Source organism: Nomascus leucogenys, chromosome 6 (assembly GCF_006542625.1).
Source record: "Nomascus leucogenys isolate Asia chromosome 6, Asia_NLE_v1, whole genome shotgun sequence".
In the NCBI taxonomy this organism is placed as follows: domain Eukaryota; kingdom Metazoa; phylum Chordata; class Mammalia; order Primates; family Hylobatidae; genus Nomascus; species Nomascus leucogenys.
The window spans coordinates 3538295-3554738 of record NC_044386.1 but is presented as its reverse complement, the minus strand read 5'-3'; positions in this window follow the sequence as shown (position 1 = coordinate 3554738).

Sequence of the window (16444 nt, the reverse complement as noted above, 5' to 3'; positions counted from 1 at the left end):
ATACTTGGCAGGGCAGAGGCAAAGTTATCCAATAGCCGTGTATGCTCTGAATCAGTGTCCAATATATTTTACTGTTTCTGTCATAGCCAGGATTCAAGGGGCCAGGAATCAACGTGTGGAAGTGAAAGTGGCACCACTCACCATCACCCCTAGTGATCCACTAGCAAAATTTTTGCTTCCTATTTCCATGACATTATGTTCTGCTGGCCTACAGGTCTCAATTCCAGACAGAGGATTGCTGCCACCAGGAGACACAACAACGATTCCATTTAACTGCAAGTTAAGATTGCCACCTGGACACTTTGGGCTCCTCCTTTAAGTCAACAGGCCAAGAAGGGAGTTACAGTGTTGGCTGGGGTGATTGACCCAGACTATCAAGATGAAATCAGTCTACTACTCCACAACAGAAGTAAGGAAGAATATGCATGGAATGAATACAGGAGATCCATTAGGGTGTCTGTTAGTATTACCATGCCCTGTGATTAAGGTCAGTGGAAAACTACAACAGCCCAATCCAGGCAGGACTACAAATGGCCCAGACTCTTAAAGAGTGAAGGTTTGGGTCACTCCACCAGGAAAAATCCATGACGTGCTGAGGGGCCTGCTGAAGGCAAAGGGAATACAGAATGGGTAGTAGAATAAGGTAGTCATCAATACAAGCTACGACCATGTGACCAGCTGCAGAAATGAAAACTGTAATTGTCATGAGCATTTCCTCTTTCTTTTGTTAAAACCATGCTTGTGCATGTATACACTTGTACTAAGAAAATATCTTCATTTTATTCCCTTCTCCTTTATCATGTGGCATAAGATTATTATTATTATTATTGATTTCATATCAGCATTTAAGTGTTGTTAAGTTTATGTAATAGTATCTGGCTCAGGAATTGGTGCATTTCTTGTTGTAAGAAGGATAGTTGTATTATGTGAGGTGTAATTATGACCTTATTATTGTCTTTATTTTAAGATTATGCATGATCTCAGGAGATGTGTATGGGTTCAAGTTGACAAAGGGGTGGACTTTGATGGTTATTACTGAGTGTCAACTTGATTGGGTTGAAGGATGCAAAGTATTGATCCTGGGTGTGTCTGTGAGGGTGTTGTCAAAGGAGATTAACATCTGAGTCAGTGGGCTGGGGAAGGCAGACCCACCCTTAATCAGGTGGGCACAATCTAATCAGCTGCCTGCAAATATAAAGCAGGCAGAAAAATGGGAAAAGGCGAGAAGGACCTAACCTCCCAGCCTACATCTTTCTCCCGTGCTGGATGCTTCCTGCCCTCAAACATCAGATTCCTATTTCTTCAGTTTTGAGACTCAGACTGATTCTCCTGGCTCCTCAAGCCTGCAGACAGCCTAATGTGGGACTTTGTGATTGTGTAAGTTAATACTTAATAAACTTTCCTTTCTATGTGTTTATCTATCCTGTTAGTTCTGTCCCTCTAGGGAACCCTGACTAATACAGGTCCCAACTGTGTCATCCCACCAGGAAAGTAGAGCATCTTGTTTTTTTTTATAAGCAATTGCAATTATCCTTTGCCTTTTGACAACTTTGCCATACTCAAGTAAAAGCCATTAATTGTGGCAACTGCATTTACTATAACTCTGGCATAACATCACAGAGGCAACGCATCTCTGCTATTATATCAGGTAGACAAGTAGGCCCCGCAGGACACAAGGCCTGGAAATTGTGATTACCTGATTACATTCCTATTGTTTTCCATCACCCTGATAAGAGTCCCAAGTCAGCTCTCCTAGCAGGAATTCAGAATGTGTCCAAGTGTCAGTGTTGGAACCTGAAAACAGTCCTGTTCCACGCAATGAGCTGAGGTTGGAGTTTGTCCTTTCCTTCTGCCTCCATATGCTTTTTGTATCGTTGTTGTTGTTGCTTAGTTATGTATATTTCTCATGAAGAGAAGCCATTCCCCAGAGCCACAGCTGATGTTGATGTTGGTTGCTTTCCTCTCCTCTTTTCTGTTTTACATTTATATTCTGCAACTCTTTTCCCAGCATAGAATCATATTGGCAGGCACCTCTTCAACAGGCAGCACCTTCCCAGGTGAGAAGAGCCAGCCCACTTTTCCTAATGGGAGAGACTGACTGCTCTACTGCAGAGCTGTCTAGGTTGGGGCTGCAGCTAAGGCTGTGACCAGGCTGAAGAAGCTTCTCCTGCAGTTTTGGTCAATTCAACTCAATCAGAGAAGCACACGAACTCTATCAGTAGTTGACCCAGGTGACACTATACATTTCAGAACCATCTTGGAAATACAATAGAGCCCACAAGTGGTATTTCATTCCATCAAGGACATCTGGAGAATCACTCCCCATGGGTGGGAGAAACTTCTGTAGGGAATAGGAGTTTGGATTTTTTCAAATACTGATTTATTTTCTAAATTGTTGTTCTATTCTACCTAATTCAATGTAACTATCCTTTAAATTGTTCTTATTTTTCAGATTGCAATCATTATGTAGTTTTATTTTGTTTAATTTTTCTTTTTAATTTATTTTTCGTTTTCATTTTTTATTATGCATTTTGTCTTTATTTATATTCTTTTATTTATATTGTTGTATATGAAAAAATGTCATATGTGCTACACCGTGACATCTAGAGTGTACATAAATAAGTGTTTACCCCTGCATTGCAGCCTCCTTGAAAACAGGTATTCTGTTTGATTTGAATCTCTGACCCATTAGCAGGGCCTGACGTTTAATGTTTGTTAGGTGAACTGATTTGAATTTCAATTGTGTAAAGCATAATATTGTAACAATTTTGCCAAGGTGATAGACAAAGCTATTAAACACAGGCTCATCTAACAGAGGGGTGATGGGATCTCAAAGATTCCTCTTCTGGAAGATGTGAAGGACCAGTCATTTCTGTTTTATTATTTTGTGTTTTTCTTTTTTTTTCTTTTGCACTAAACTCACATGGTGTGAAAGCCAATAGAATACTAACAGACTGAGAGCTGCATACCACCCCCACCTGCACAAAAGCCTTCCTACGTTTTTAGCCACAGTAGGGTAAGGGAACTCAATTTTTACATACGATCCATGCATTGCTATAATCGCTCCTCTGTGTCTGGCAGTTACTTGCTCTGTTTCTCATTGCCATTTTATAACAGCATGCCTAAGCCCCATCAATATTCAAGTTAGCACCCTAAAATGAAACTATAAATTTCAATTTGGAGAAAATAAGCCCTCATTTGGGTTCATAAGTTTTAAATAACACATTACCATTGGCTACAGCAAGTTTGCATTTCTAATGCTGTATTATGCATTTGACAATAGATGTTCCACTCTGCTCGAGAGAGGAGGGCAAGTGCATGTGAAATGTAAGTCTGCTTAAAATGTAGGAATTTATTAGAGCTGTCACTCAGCACTGACAAGAGAGCAAAATTATTGCTGAAGCTATTCGACACATTTGTGTAGGCTCCATTGTCTGCAAGTTTTGAAGTTTCAGAATCCAATCTCTAAAACCTCTTCAAAATATTGTCTTCACTATATATATATACACACACATCCTTTTTTTTTTTTTTTTTTTTGAGATGGAGGTTCGCTCTTGTAGTCCAGGCTGGAGTGCAATGGTGCAATCTCGGCTCACGGTAGCCTCTGCCTCCCGGGTTCAAACGAGTCTCCTGCCTCACCCTCCCAAGTAGCTGGAATTACAGGCATGCGCCACCACTCCTGGCTAATTTTTGTATTTTTAGTAGAGACAGGGTTTCTCCATGTTGGTCAGCTGTCTCAAACTCCCCACCTCAGGTGATCCGCCCGCCTCGGCCTCCCAAACAGCTGGGATTACAGGCGTGAGCCATCACGCCCGCACCCGGCCTGTCTCTACAATTTAAGGACCTGAAAAACAAAGCAGTGTCCAGTTAAAAAATATATTACAGAAATAGTTCCATGCCAGGCTCAAGGGAAAAGTATCAAGAGCAATCCCAGATGCCCAGGGCAGAGCACCCGTGAGGACGGCCGCCCTGGGCCTGGCAGCAGCCACGCCGTCCACATGGTTGCTTCACGCTGTGCCCACACACCTTACATCTCCACCACGGCACACGTAGGAGAAGGGATTCTGTGGATTCCTCTTTTGCCTTTTTATCAGGATTCATTTTGGTGTTGCTTCCAATAATTATTTGATCTTTTAAGAAACTAGAAAGTGCAGTACATTTATGAAAAATATACATTATCTAAAAAAACACTACCACTCAGAACTAAGTCATGGTGAATACTGTTGTGTACCTTTTAGATTTTTCCTCTCCTAATAGTCACCCTGAATAGCAGAAAGTAATAACATGATATTTTTAAGAAGTAAATCAGGACTCGGCACTGTAATCCCAGCACTTTGGGAGGCCGAGGTGGGCAGATCACCTGAGGTCAGGCGTACAAGACCAGCTTGGCCAACATGGCGAAACCCTGTCTCTACTAAAAATACAAAAATTAACTGGGTGTGGTGGTGCACACCTGTAATCCCAACTACTCAGGAGGCTGAGGCGGGAGAATCGCTTGAACCCAGGAGGCAGAGATTGCAGTGTGCCAGGATCGGCCCATTGCACTCTAGGCTGGGTGACAAAGTGAAACTCAGTTTCAAAAAAAAAAAAAAAAAGAAGTAAGTCAGTAAGTCAGCATGTCTGTATATGTGGTCTATGATAGTGTGGTGTGTTTTTTTTGTTTTTTTTTTTTACCAGAAGATTTCCGTTTTGTCTGACATGGTTTTCAATATCATAAATGTTCGCATTGCAGTCACTGCTGTTTAACATCAGTGACAGGTTACATTTCCATTATGGTGTAATAGCATCCAGGTCGTATCTGAAGATAAATGATGGACACAATTCTGAAGCATAGAACAAGCTGCACATTCAAAACTTGAGAACCTTACACTCTTCCTACACACCAGCCAGAGGCATTTGCTCACCACACATGCTTCCTCCCTTGGCTTTTTCACAAGGGATATTTCAGAAACATTGAGCACCGTCATCATTCACTGGGGTATATTGATCTCAGAATGGGTCCTTATCACTCCCTCTGTACCCATGGCCTTTGCCATGAGCCTCTGCTGCTCTCCCATTAGAAGGCACATTCATTTCCCTCCTTTTGAATCAAGCTGACCTCATGACCGGATGTGGCCAATAGGTTGCGGTAGATTTGATGTTGTGGTGGACATTTTCTGGACAGCTGTGGATGTTTTCTCTTGTTTTTCTTGGACCCCGATAGCATTGATAAAAGGGCATGCCTAGACTAACACACAGAGATAAGGACTACTATCTCAGCCCTCTGAGATGAGACCACTCCTCATGGGCCTATCCCCAGCCAACTCATAGCTGATCACATGAGTGAGCCCAGCTGGCTCATAGGCTGCTGAGCAGTAATAAACAGTTATTGTTTGCAGTTCCCAAGTTCCTGGATATTTATTACACCCTAGCTAACTGGTACACTATCACCATTGCCATAACTACCATTCATTAAGATCATATATTGTACTGGATGATGTTTTATGTGTTTATTATTTTAAATTCATTTGAAAACTCTTCAAAGAAGATAATATCATCTCGACTTTAAAAAATGAGACATAGGTTAATTCATTCTGTCCAAGTTTTTGAATCTAGGCCTATGTTATTCCAAAGTTTTAGCAAATCATTTACTTCTTTTTATAATTTTTTTTATTTTTTGAGACTGGTTCTCACTCTGTCTCCCAGGCTGGAGTACAGTGGCACGATCTCGGCTCACTGCAACCTCCGCCTCCTGGGTTCAAGTGATTCTCCTGCTTCAGCCTCCCCAGTAGCTGGGATTACAGGCACATATTACCACTCCCAGCTAATTTTTTGTATTTTTAGTAGAGACAAGGCATGGTTGTCTACCATGTTGACCAGGCTGGTCTTGAACTCCTGACCTCAAGTGATCCACCCGCCTCGGTCTCCCAAAGTGCTGTGATTACAGGCATGAGCCATGGCACCCGGCTCCATTTACTTCTTTTACTGTAGTAGCTCTGCCCCTCTAATAGTTGGGACATATCTCATTACTTTAAGCTAAAATCTTCACGGTTTTTGTTCCTTCCTTGTCTGGACATGGCAGGCCTTGTTCTGCATTTTCCCCATGTAGTTAGTTTTAGCAGGGGAAATGGTGTTTGGTGATTCTTCCCTTCTTGGCTTCCAGGTGGCTCTTATCTTCCTCCCCAACCTAGTTGGAGCAGGAAGATCTATCAGGCTGAGTGAAGTCACTGGTCTCATCTCCTACCTGTTCAGAACTTTCCAGGAGACTTGCTGGCTAATGCAATTTTATTTCACAAGGTATTTCTTAAATGTCTTGCATAGAATGAAATCATTTGTCTTTCTATATCCTTCAATGTGTGCGGCTATCTAGTTTAATGCTATCATTTTGTAGATGAGGACAGTGGTGCAGGAAAAGTGATATAATTGCATGCTTTTATATAGCTAATGTGTCACTGCTCTGGAATATGAACCCACTTTTACATATTTCCAGTCACATCTTCTATCCATCACATCAAGAACTTTCTTGAAAAAATATTTGGGGTAGTTATATTTTTCAAAGAGCATACGGTTATCACTGTCCATGAAACCTGTTGTCTGGGGCTTAGACATAACTGAGATATTAAACACACACACACACACACGGTGGCACTTCTTATTGTCAATTTGATTGGATTGAAGAATCCAAAGTATTGTTCCTGCTTGTTGCCAAAGGAGATTAACATTTGAGTCAGTGATCTGGGAGAGGCAGATGCACCTTCAGTCTGGGTGGGCACCATCTAATCAGCTGCCAGCATGAGTGGAATAAAGCAGGTGGAAGAAGGTGGAATGAGCTGACTCGCTAAGTCTTCCAGCCTTCATCTTTCTCCCATGCTGGAAGCTTCCTCCCCTCGAACATCAGACTCCAAGTTCTTCAGCTTGTGGACTCTTGGACTAACACCAGTGATTTGCCAGGGGCTCTGGAGCCTTTGGTCACAGACTGCTGACGGCTGCACTATTGGCTTTCTACTTTTGAGGGTTTTGGACTCAGACTGGTTTCCTGCCTCCTCAGCTTGCAGACACCTATTGTGAGACTTCACCTTGTGACTGTGTGAGTCAATTCTCCTGATAAGCTCCCCTTCATATATTCATCTATCCTATTAGTTCTGTCCCTTTAAAGAACCCTGACCAATACACACACACACACACACAGAGAGAGAGAGAGAGATTGAAAGAGAGAGAAAGAGGACGGAGCCTGGGCAAGATCATCTCCTGCTTAATTCTTAGCTAAATTACCTATTAGCTAAATTACCTATATAGAGCTTCATGTGTCAGTGTGGCTATGCAGTAATTGGAAATTCTAAGACAAAACTCTTTAAGTAAAAAAATAAGGTTTTCAAAATATATATGTATATTATGTATAAATGTACATATTTATATGTATACAGGTAAATATATACATTTATGTATGCACATAATGTTTATGTATATATCTTAATAAATAAAATTTAGTCCTCCTTCTCAAAAAGCTCTAATGAAGGATATACTTTTATTTTATAAAGTCTCTAAGTTGGGCCAGGTGGGGTGGCTCAACCCTGTAATCTCAACACTTTGGGAAGCTGAGGTGGGTGAATCACCTGAGATGAGGAGTTCAAGACCAGCCTGGCCAACATGGTGAAACCCCGTCTCTACTAAAAATACAAAAATTCGCCGGGGTGTGGCGATACGCACCTGTAATCCCAGCTACTCTGGAGGCTGAGGCAGGAGAATCGCTTGAACCTGGGAGGCAGAGGTTGCAGTGATCCGAGATTGCACCACTGCACTCCCAGCCTGGGCGACAGAGGGAGACTCCACTTCAAAAAAAAAAGAGAATCTCTAAGTTGCATTTTCCGGTTTCCTGTCTGGTAGTCAAGGGGCTTAGAAGTTTCTACTCCATCCTGATGACAAGTGAAAAGCTGAACAAACTGGAAAATCAATCGCTCACTTTAGAACCATCCGAGGATGGAAGTCAGGACAAACGCCCACACACAAATCTGAGAGACAGGCAGATAGATACAGAAATCATAACCTTCTAAAGCAGAAACTTCCATGGAAACCAATTCCAGAGCAGAATACCAAAACAGTAATTTGCTGGAAGCTCAATGTGGACAAGCCTGACAGTGAAAAGCTACAGAGGTCCTGGTCAAAGGGGCTTCTCCATACTGGGATTTGCGTTTCAAGAACTTAACCAGGTCTTCACAGTGAAGAGTGGGGAAACATCCCCTCAAGCTTCTGGCAGGGTGCAGGGAAAAGGAATTATTTAAAAATATACTGAAGCGTTCTGTTCTATGTAACAAGACCTCCCTCAGGAGAAACTGTTTTATCAGAGCTTAAACAAATGGAGATTACTAGAACCTAATCTACCTGGAGAAAGAAAATACCAATTCAAGCCAACTCTAGCCTTACACATGGGGAAAGGAACATATCCAACCCCAGCCCTCTCTAGTCACTCTCTTCCACCTAACAGGGAGAAAGGGGACTGAGAAGCACTGGTGAAGGTCACAGTCTAGGGCACAGGCTAACCAAAAGATCAAGACTTAATTCTAAGACCATAGAACACTTGCTTCCTCTCTACACCTTACCACGACATTACTAAAGGCCTATTTTCCATAGTTCCTTTTACCCAGTAAATTAGCCCCACGTGTCAACAGAAAATTAAAAGTCATATTAAAGTGCAAACACACACTTCGAAGAGACTAAACAAGCCTCAGAACCAGAGTCGGATACGACAGGAATGTTGGAACTATCACAGTGGGAAATTATAAAACTATGATTAATATACTAAGGGCTTTAATGGACAAATTAGACAACATACAAGAGCAAATTCATAAGGTAAACAGAGAAACAGAAATTTTAAGAAAGAATAAAAATTAAATAGAGATTAAAGAAATACAGTAACAGGCATAAAGAATGCCCTGGATGTCCTGATGAGTAGATTGCACACACCTGAGGAAACAATTTCTCTATAGAAACATTAAAAACCCAAAAAGCAAAGGAAAAATAAATTCTGAAAAAGAACAATGTATCCAAGAATTGTGAGAAAACTAAACTAAAAAAATACGTAACATACTTGTAATACTAAAATAAGAAGAAATAGAGAAAGAAATAAAAGCAATTTTTGTAGCAATGATAACTGAGAATTTTCTCAAATTACTCTTAAATACCAAACCACAGATTCAGGACGCTCAGAAGTCACCAAAACCAAACATACAAATGAACCAAAAAGCTACATTTGAGGCAAATGATACTGAAAATTCAGAAAATTAAAAGTAAAGAAAACATATTGAAAGAAGTCAGAAATAAAAATACCAACAGAGGAGCAAAAATAAAAATTACACTTGATTTCTTATTAGAAACTATGTAAGCGAAAAGAAAGTGGAATAAAATATTTGAAGCGTTGTGAGAACAACAGCAACAAAAGACAAAAGAACTTTCCAACCCAGACTTGCATACTTTGCAAAATTATTCATTAAAAGTGAACATAAAAGACTTTCTCAGGCGAAATAAAATTGAGATATATATATGTATATATTTTTTGCTAATAGTCTTTTTTTGCAAGAAATACTAAAATAAATTCTTTCAGAGAGAAGAAGCTGACATAGTCCAGGAATTCAGATCTACATAATGAAAGAAAAAGTGTTGAGGAATCAATCAGTAAATTAAAAATAGTAGAAACTTTTATTTTTCTCATTCTTAATTGATTTAATAAATAACAAATTGATCAAAACAACATACACACATATATGTACATGTTTGTTTTTATAACGGAAATGAATAATGGCAATGACATAAGGGGCAGAAGAAAGGAATTGGAATTTTTTATTAGGTACTTGCACTATCTGTGAAAAGGAAAAATATGTGAATGTAGAATCACATTAGTTTTAAGTATATATTGGAGACTCTAGGAAAACTACTGAAAACCTTTAAAAAGGAGAACAAATAATATATGAAGAAATGAGAGAAAATTAAACTATCAAAACAGTCCATTAAAAACACAAAAGGCAGAAAAAATATGGAAGACAAAAGTAGAAACAAAGATCAGTCACCAAATAGAAAATAGTAACAATATGGTAGATACTAATTCAACTGTATAAATAATCACTTTAAATTTTAATAAATACACCAATTAAGAGACAGAGATTGTCAGAGTGGGTCCAAAAGCAAGACCCAAATATATGTTGCCTATAAGAAGCCCACTTAAAATATAAAGACCCATATACATTAAAAGTAAATGGAAAGAAAAAGATATACCATGCTAACATTCATCAAAAGAATGTGGAAGTGGGAATATTAATTTTAGACACAGCAGACTTCAAAGTAAGGAAGTTTTTCAGAGGTAGAGACATTACATGATGACATAAGGGTCAACACTCCAAAAGACATAGCAATCTTTAAAGTGCATGCACCTAATAACAGACAGTCAAATATGTGAGGCAAAATCTAATAAAACTGTAAAGAGAAATAATTTATTATAAGAGTTGAATATTTTAACATTTCTGTCTTAGAAATAGGTCCAGCAGGTAGGAAATCAGTAAAAGGATATTGAACTCAACAGCACCATCAATCAACTGAATCTCATTGACACCTATAGACTATTTTATCCAATAATGACAGATTGCACATCCTTCCTGTGATCATATGAAACATTCACAAAGATAGACCACATCCTGAACCATAAAACACACCTTAAAAATGTAAAAGAATAGATATCATAAAATGCCTGCTCTCAGACAACAATGGATTAAACTAGAAATCAATAAGAGAAAGCTGGAAAATTCTAAAATATTGAGAGCTTAAACAAAACACATCAGGAAAATCTCAAGAAAAAATTTAAGAACTTTTTATCTAAATGAAAATAAAAATGTAATTTATCAAATTTTGTAGGGTGGAGGAAAAGTACTTAGAGGGAAATTTATAGCATTAAAAGCATATAATAGAATTTTTTAAAAAAATCTAAAACCAATAATATAAGCTTCCACTTGAAGAAACTGGAAAGAGAAGAGCAAATTAAACCCAAAGCAAATAGAAAAAAAAGAAATAATAAAAATCAGAGCAGAAATTAATAAAATTAAAAGCAAGAAATCAATAGAAAAAACTGAACAAAACTAAAAGGTTCTCTGAAAAGATCCATAAAATTGATAAACCTCTAACCTGGCTAAAAAAATGAGAGAATACGCAAATTACTAATTCTTGAAATGAAAGAGAAAATACCACCAAAAACCACACGGATGTTAAAATAATAATAAAATATTATTATTAGAAATTCTTTGCTTACAAATTTGATAACTTAGATGAACTGAAATAATATCTTAAGAGACATAATCTGTTGAAAATTGCACAAGAAAACATAAAAATGTCAGAATGGGTCAATATCTGTTAGAGAAATTGAATTAATAGTTAATAACCTTTCAAAACATAAAGCACCAGGCCCAGATAGGTTTCCTGCTGAATTCTACTAAATATTTAAGAAAGAAATTGCACCAATTCCCTCCAATCTTTTTTTCAGAAAAATAAAAAAAAAAAAGAAACATTTACTAACTCACTATTTGAGGCTAACGTTATCTTAATACCAAAACCAGGCAAAGACATTTCAAGAAAGAAGACTACATACTAATATCTCTCATGAATATTAATGCAAAAATTCTCAACAAAATATTAGCAAATCAAATTCAACAGTTTATGAAAAGGCTTATATTACAGGACCAAGTTGGATTTATCACAGGAAAACAAGGTTGGCTCAACATTTGAAAAGTGATTAATATATTAAATCAACTGGCTACAAAACAAAAGTTACATAATCATATTAGTAGTTCCAAAAAAAATTGACAAACTTCACCACCCATTCATGATTATAAAAAAATACTCTTCAGGAAACTAGAAAAATAGCAAAAAATCCTCAACTTTTTAAGGAACATCTACAAAGAATCTACAGATCTCATTATGCTCAACAGTGAAAAACTCAAAATTTTTCTCCTAAGCTCAAGGACAAAGCAAGGATGTTTCCTCTCACTACTGCTTTTCAACATTATACTGGAAATCCTAGCTAATGCAATAAGACAATAAAAGTAGGGAAAATGTATACAGATTGAAAAATAAGAAATAAAACTGTCTTTGCTCAGAGATGACATAATCTTTTACATTTAAAATTTGAAAGAATTGACAGAAAAACTCTTAGAGCTAATGAATTATAGCAAGGTTGCAGCATACAAAGTTAATACAGAAAAGTCAACTACTTTCCTATATACTGGCAATGAACAAGTAAAATTTTACATTAAAAACACATTGCCATTTGCGTTTCCACTCCAAAACATATTTAGGTATAAATCTAACAAAATAGGTATAAGATTTCCATGAGAAAAATCACAAAACTGTGAAAAATGTATCAAAGAAGAACTAAATAAATGGATAGATATTTTATGCACATGATTAAGACGGAAGATTCAATATTGCAAGATGTCAGTTCTTCTCAACTTAATCTATAGATTCAAAGCAATCCCAATAAAACTTCCAGCAAGTTAATTTTTAGATATTGTCAAACTGATTCTACAGTTTATTTGAAGAGGCAAAACTCCCAGAATGGACAAGTCAATATTTAAGGAGAAAAAACAGTGTTGGGAGACTGACACTACATGACTTCTACTTACTATAAAACTACAGTAATCAGGATAGTGTCATATTGGTGAAAGAATAAATAAATAGATCAATGGAATGCAATAGAGAATGTAGAAGTCAACCCACATAATTATAATCAATTAATCTTTGACAGGGAAGCCAAGACAATACAAGAGAGCAAAGACAGTCTTTTCAACAAATGATGCTGGGACAACTGGACGTCCACATGAAAAGAAAAAAAAGAAAAAGAAATGAAACTTGACAGATATTGGACTCTTCAAAAAATTAACTCAAAATGAATCATGGACCTAAATATAAAATAAAATATTTACAAAATGTATAGAAGATAGCATAAGAGAAAACTGTAAACTGTAACTGTAAGTTAGACTTTATGAAAATTAAAACTTCTGCTGTGTGAAAGAATATGTTGAGAGAGAAAAGACCATCCACAGACAAGGAGAAAATATTTGCAAGGTACATGTCTGATAACATGTACTTTGAATAACATGTTATTCAAAATATACAAATAACTCTTAAAACTGAACAGTAAGAAAGATAACAACCTCATTAAAAACCAGATCAAAATGTTGAAACCCCGTCTCTACTAAAAATACAAATATTGCCGGCGTAGTGGCATATGCCTGTAATCCCAGCTACCTGGGAGGCTGAGGCAGGAGAATTGCTTGAACCCGGGAGGCAGACATTGCAGTGAGCCAAGATCGTCCTGCTGCACTCCAGCCTGGGCGACAAGAGCAAAACTCTGTCTCAAAAAAAAAAAAAAAAAAAAAAAAAAACCAGCAAAAAAAATAAAAAACTGATCAAAAACTTTAACACCTTACCAAAGAAGATATACAGGAGGCAAATTAGCTTATAAGAAGATGTTCAACATCAGATGTCATTAAGTAATTGCAAATTAAAAAAATAAAATACCACTATACACCAGTTAGCATGCCTAAGATTCAGAACACTGACACCACCAAATTCTGGCAAAGACATGGAGATCCAGGAACTCTTACTCACTGCTGGTGGTAGTGCAAAATGATGCAGCCACTTTGGAAGACAGTTTTGTATTTTCTTACAAAACTGTGTATATTCTTATCATCAAATCCAGCAAGCATGCTCTTTGGTATTTATCCAAATAAGTTAAAAACTTATGTTCACACAAAACTGTACATGGAGTTTCGTTTATGGTTGCCAAAACTTGGAAGCAACCACAATGTCCTTCAGTAGGTGAGTGGATATACAAACTCTGGTACACCCAAACAATGGACCATCATTCAGTGCTAAAGAGAAATAAGCTATCAAGCCATGAAATGACAGGGGGAAAACTTAAAAGCATATCACTGAGTAAAAGGTGCTAATCAGAAGAGGCTACATACAACAGGATTCAACTCTACGGCATTTGGTGAAGGCAAAATTATGGAGACAGTGAAAAGATCAGAGGTTGTCAGGGGCCGAGCAGGGGGAGGGAAGGACGAACAGGCAGAAAACAAGATTTCTGGGGCAGAGCAACTACTCTGAATAATACAATAATGGCAGATACATGATATCATCTGTTGGTCTAATCCCATAGGGTGTACATCAGAAGTGAACCCTAATAAAACATACGGACTTTGGTGATGACGATGTGTCAATGTAGGTTCGTTAATTGTAACACATGGACCACTCTGCTGGAGAATGTTGGTCATGGGGGAAGCCATGCATGGGTGGTGGCTGGGGTGTACAGAAACTCTCTGTCCTCTCTGCTCCATTTCGCTACAAAACTAAAACTGCTCTAAAAATAATGTTTATTAATTTTGAATGAACAAGATTAAATAATCTTGATACTTAATCTTGATAAAAGAAGAGAATCAAATGATGATCTTGACTGGTAGATAGATGATATCAGTCAAGGTAATAACTTGACTCTCTTCTTTCCATTTGCATTTTGTATGTCATGGTCCTTCATACGAAGGAAATAAAAATATGGATACAGAAGTCCTTGTTTTATCACTTCTTTTAAAAAAGATTGCAGAGAAAAATATAAATATAAATCACAAGGCATCCAGTCTGAAAATAAAAGGGCACTTCCCACAATTTATGCCTTGATATTGTAGTGGGAGAGAATTTCTTTCCAATAATGGAAACCTCTATTATCATATTCTCCCAAGAGAAGCTCTAATGATCTGAATCCAGAATTTATTTTTAAGTGAGAGGAACAAATTGGCTTAGTAGGCCATCATTTGTTGCCAAATGAATTGAAAAAAAAAAAAGTGTTTAGGTATGCAAGGATCACACATTTGTTGAGGAAAAAAAACTAATTTATTTTAAAATTGATGAATAATACCTCTTGGCTTAGAGAACTAAGACCTGCAGCAGTGAGTAGAGCCCCTCCTGTGCAAAGCATTGCAGCGGGTGGATGAGAGGAGACGTGTTCCTCTGCATCTCCAATCTCAGCCCTCTTACCCCTCCTTTCTCAGGAGACAGACCCTTCTGCCCACCTTCCACCTCTCCTTTCACCTTCAAGCTGGTCTGCACTAAGCTTAATAGATTGCTCATTTTTCTCAGATGCCAAAAAGTTACCCCAGGGATATTTGCATTTTGAGAGCTGTCAGAATTTTAAGCAAAGACATGATGTTCAGATGACAGGCCAAGACCAAGCAGTGGAGGAGGGAGGGTTCTAATTCCTGGAAAATCCCGGTGTCTTCAGGCACATGGGCTTCATCTGCCAGCCCTGACCGGTGGGTGAGCCTGCCAAAAAAGATGCCCACTTTTGCTTTACAGCATGTGCCATCACACTGAGTGCATTTCCCAAATAAGAATCTCGACATAATTTTTTAGCCATTAAGCCTTCTGATGTTCGTTTTCTCTCTTCTCCTTCACTCAAATGTTCTTAAATTATGAATTGTGTCCAAGGTGAAAAGAGCAGGAAGGGAGGATTTATCCTGAACTTCTCATCCAACCTGGATGAGGATACAGGCAGGTCATGATGTTGGGGGACGTGCCTGAGTTCCCTGGGCTGCTGGTGGACACAGAGCGGCATGAGGACCCCAGCCTCACTGCACAACGCAGCCCCCTCTAAGGCCACGGGCACGCCACCTGCTCAGACACAATGTGGAGAACGGTCTGCCTCCCACAGACTTTGTCAGTGCCTTTGTTCTGCAAAAACAGGAACATGGTATTACTGGGTTTCTTAGAAAGGGGCTAATGAGGAACTTGAATTTTATTTGAGTACAATATATGAGAAACATACAAAATGCATTAATGTTTAATAAAGGTGGGAGGGTGGGGGGGTGCTTGATATTTGAATTCTTTATTAAGGAATTAAGAATATTCTATGTCCTGATACCTTTATATTCAGGAAATTACACTCACCTAATTCTGTATCTTTTGGCAATAACAGCAAAGAAAGGAACATGGTATATTATGACTTCTCATGATCTTGGAGAAGGGGACATGCCTGTTTATTGAGTGAGATTTTTTAAATTTAATTATGAAGAAAAAGTAACTTGATTTCTTGAGTTATGAACAAGCAGAAGCTTGTTCCTTGCAAGGTCCTGGAACTGAGCCTCCCTTCTGGGACCTTCCCTTTCATTTCTGCCTTTCAGGGCCATCTCCCACCTCATCATCTTTTCATTTGCTTCCTGGTATCTCCTGCCCACATTTTAAATCAGAATTTAAATAGAGCTTCCACTTTTATTGCAGGGTGTGTGTCTGTGGCTTTTTTGAGCATTGGTACATCTGGCTTATAGATATCACAGATCTCCCAGGCAATTCTGAGTATGGCTATACTATAAAGACTTAGGTAAGTTTTACTTCTGGCCCTTCAAGGGACATTTTGCAAAAGACCTACTTCTCC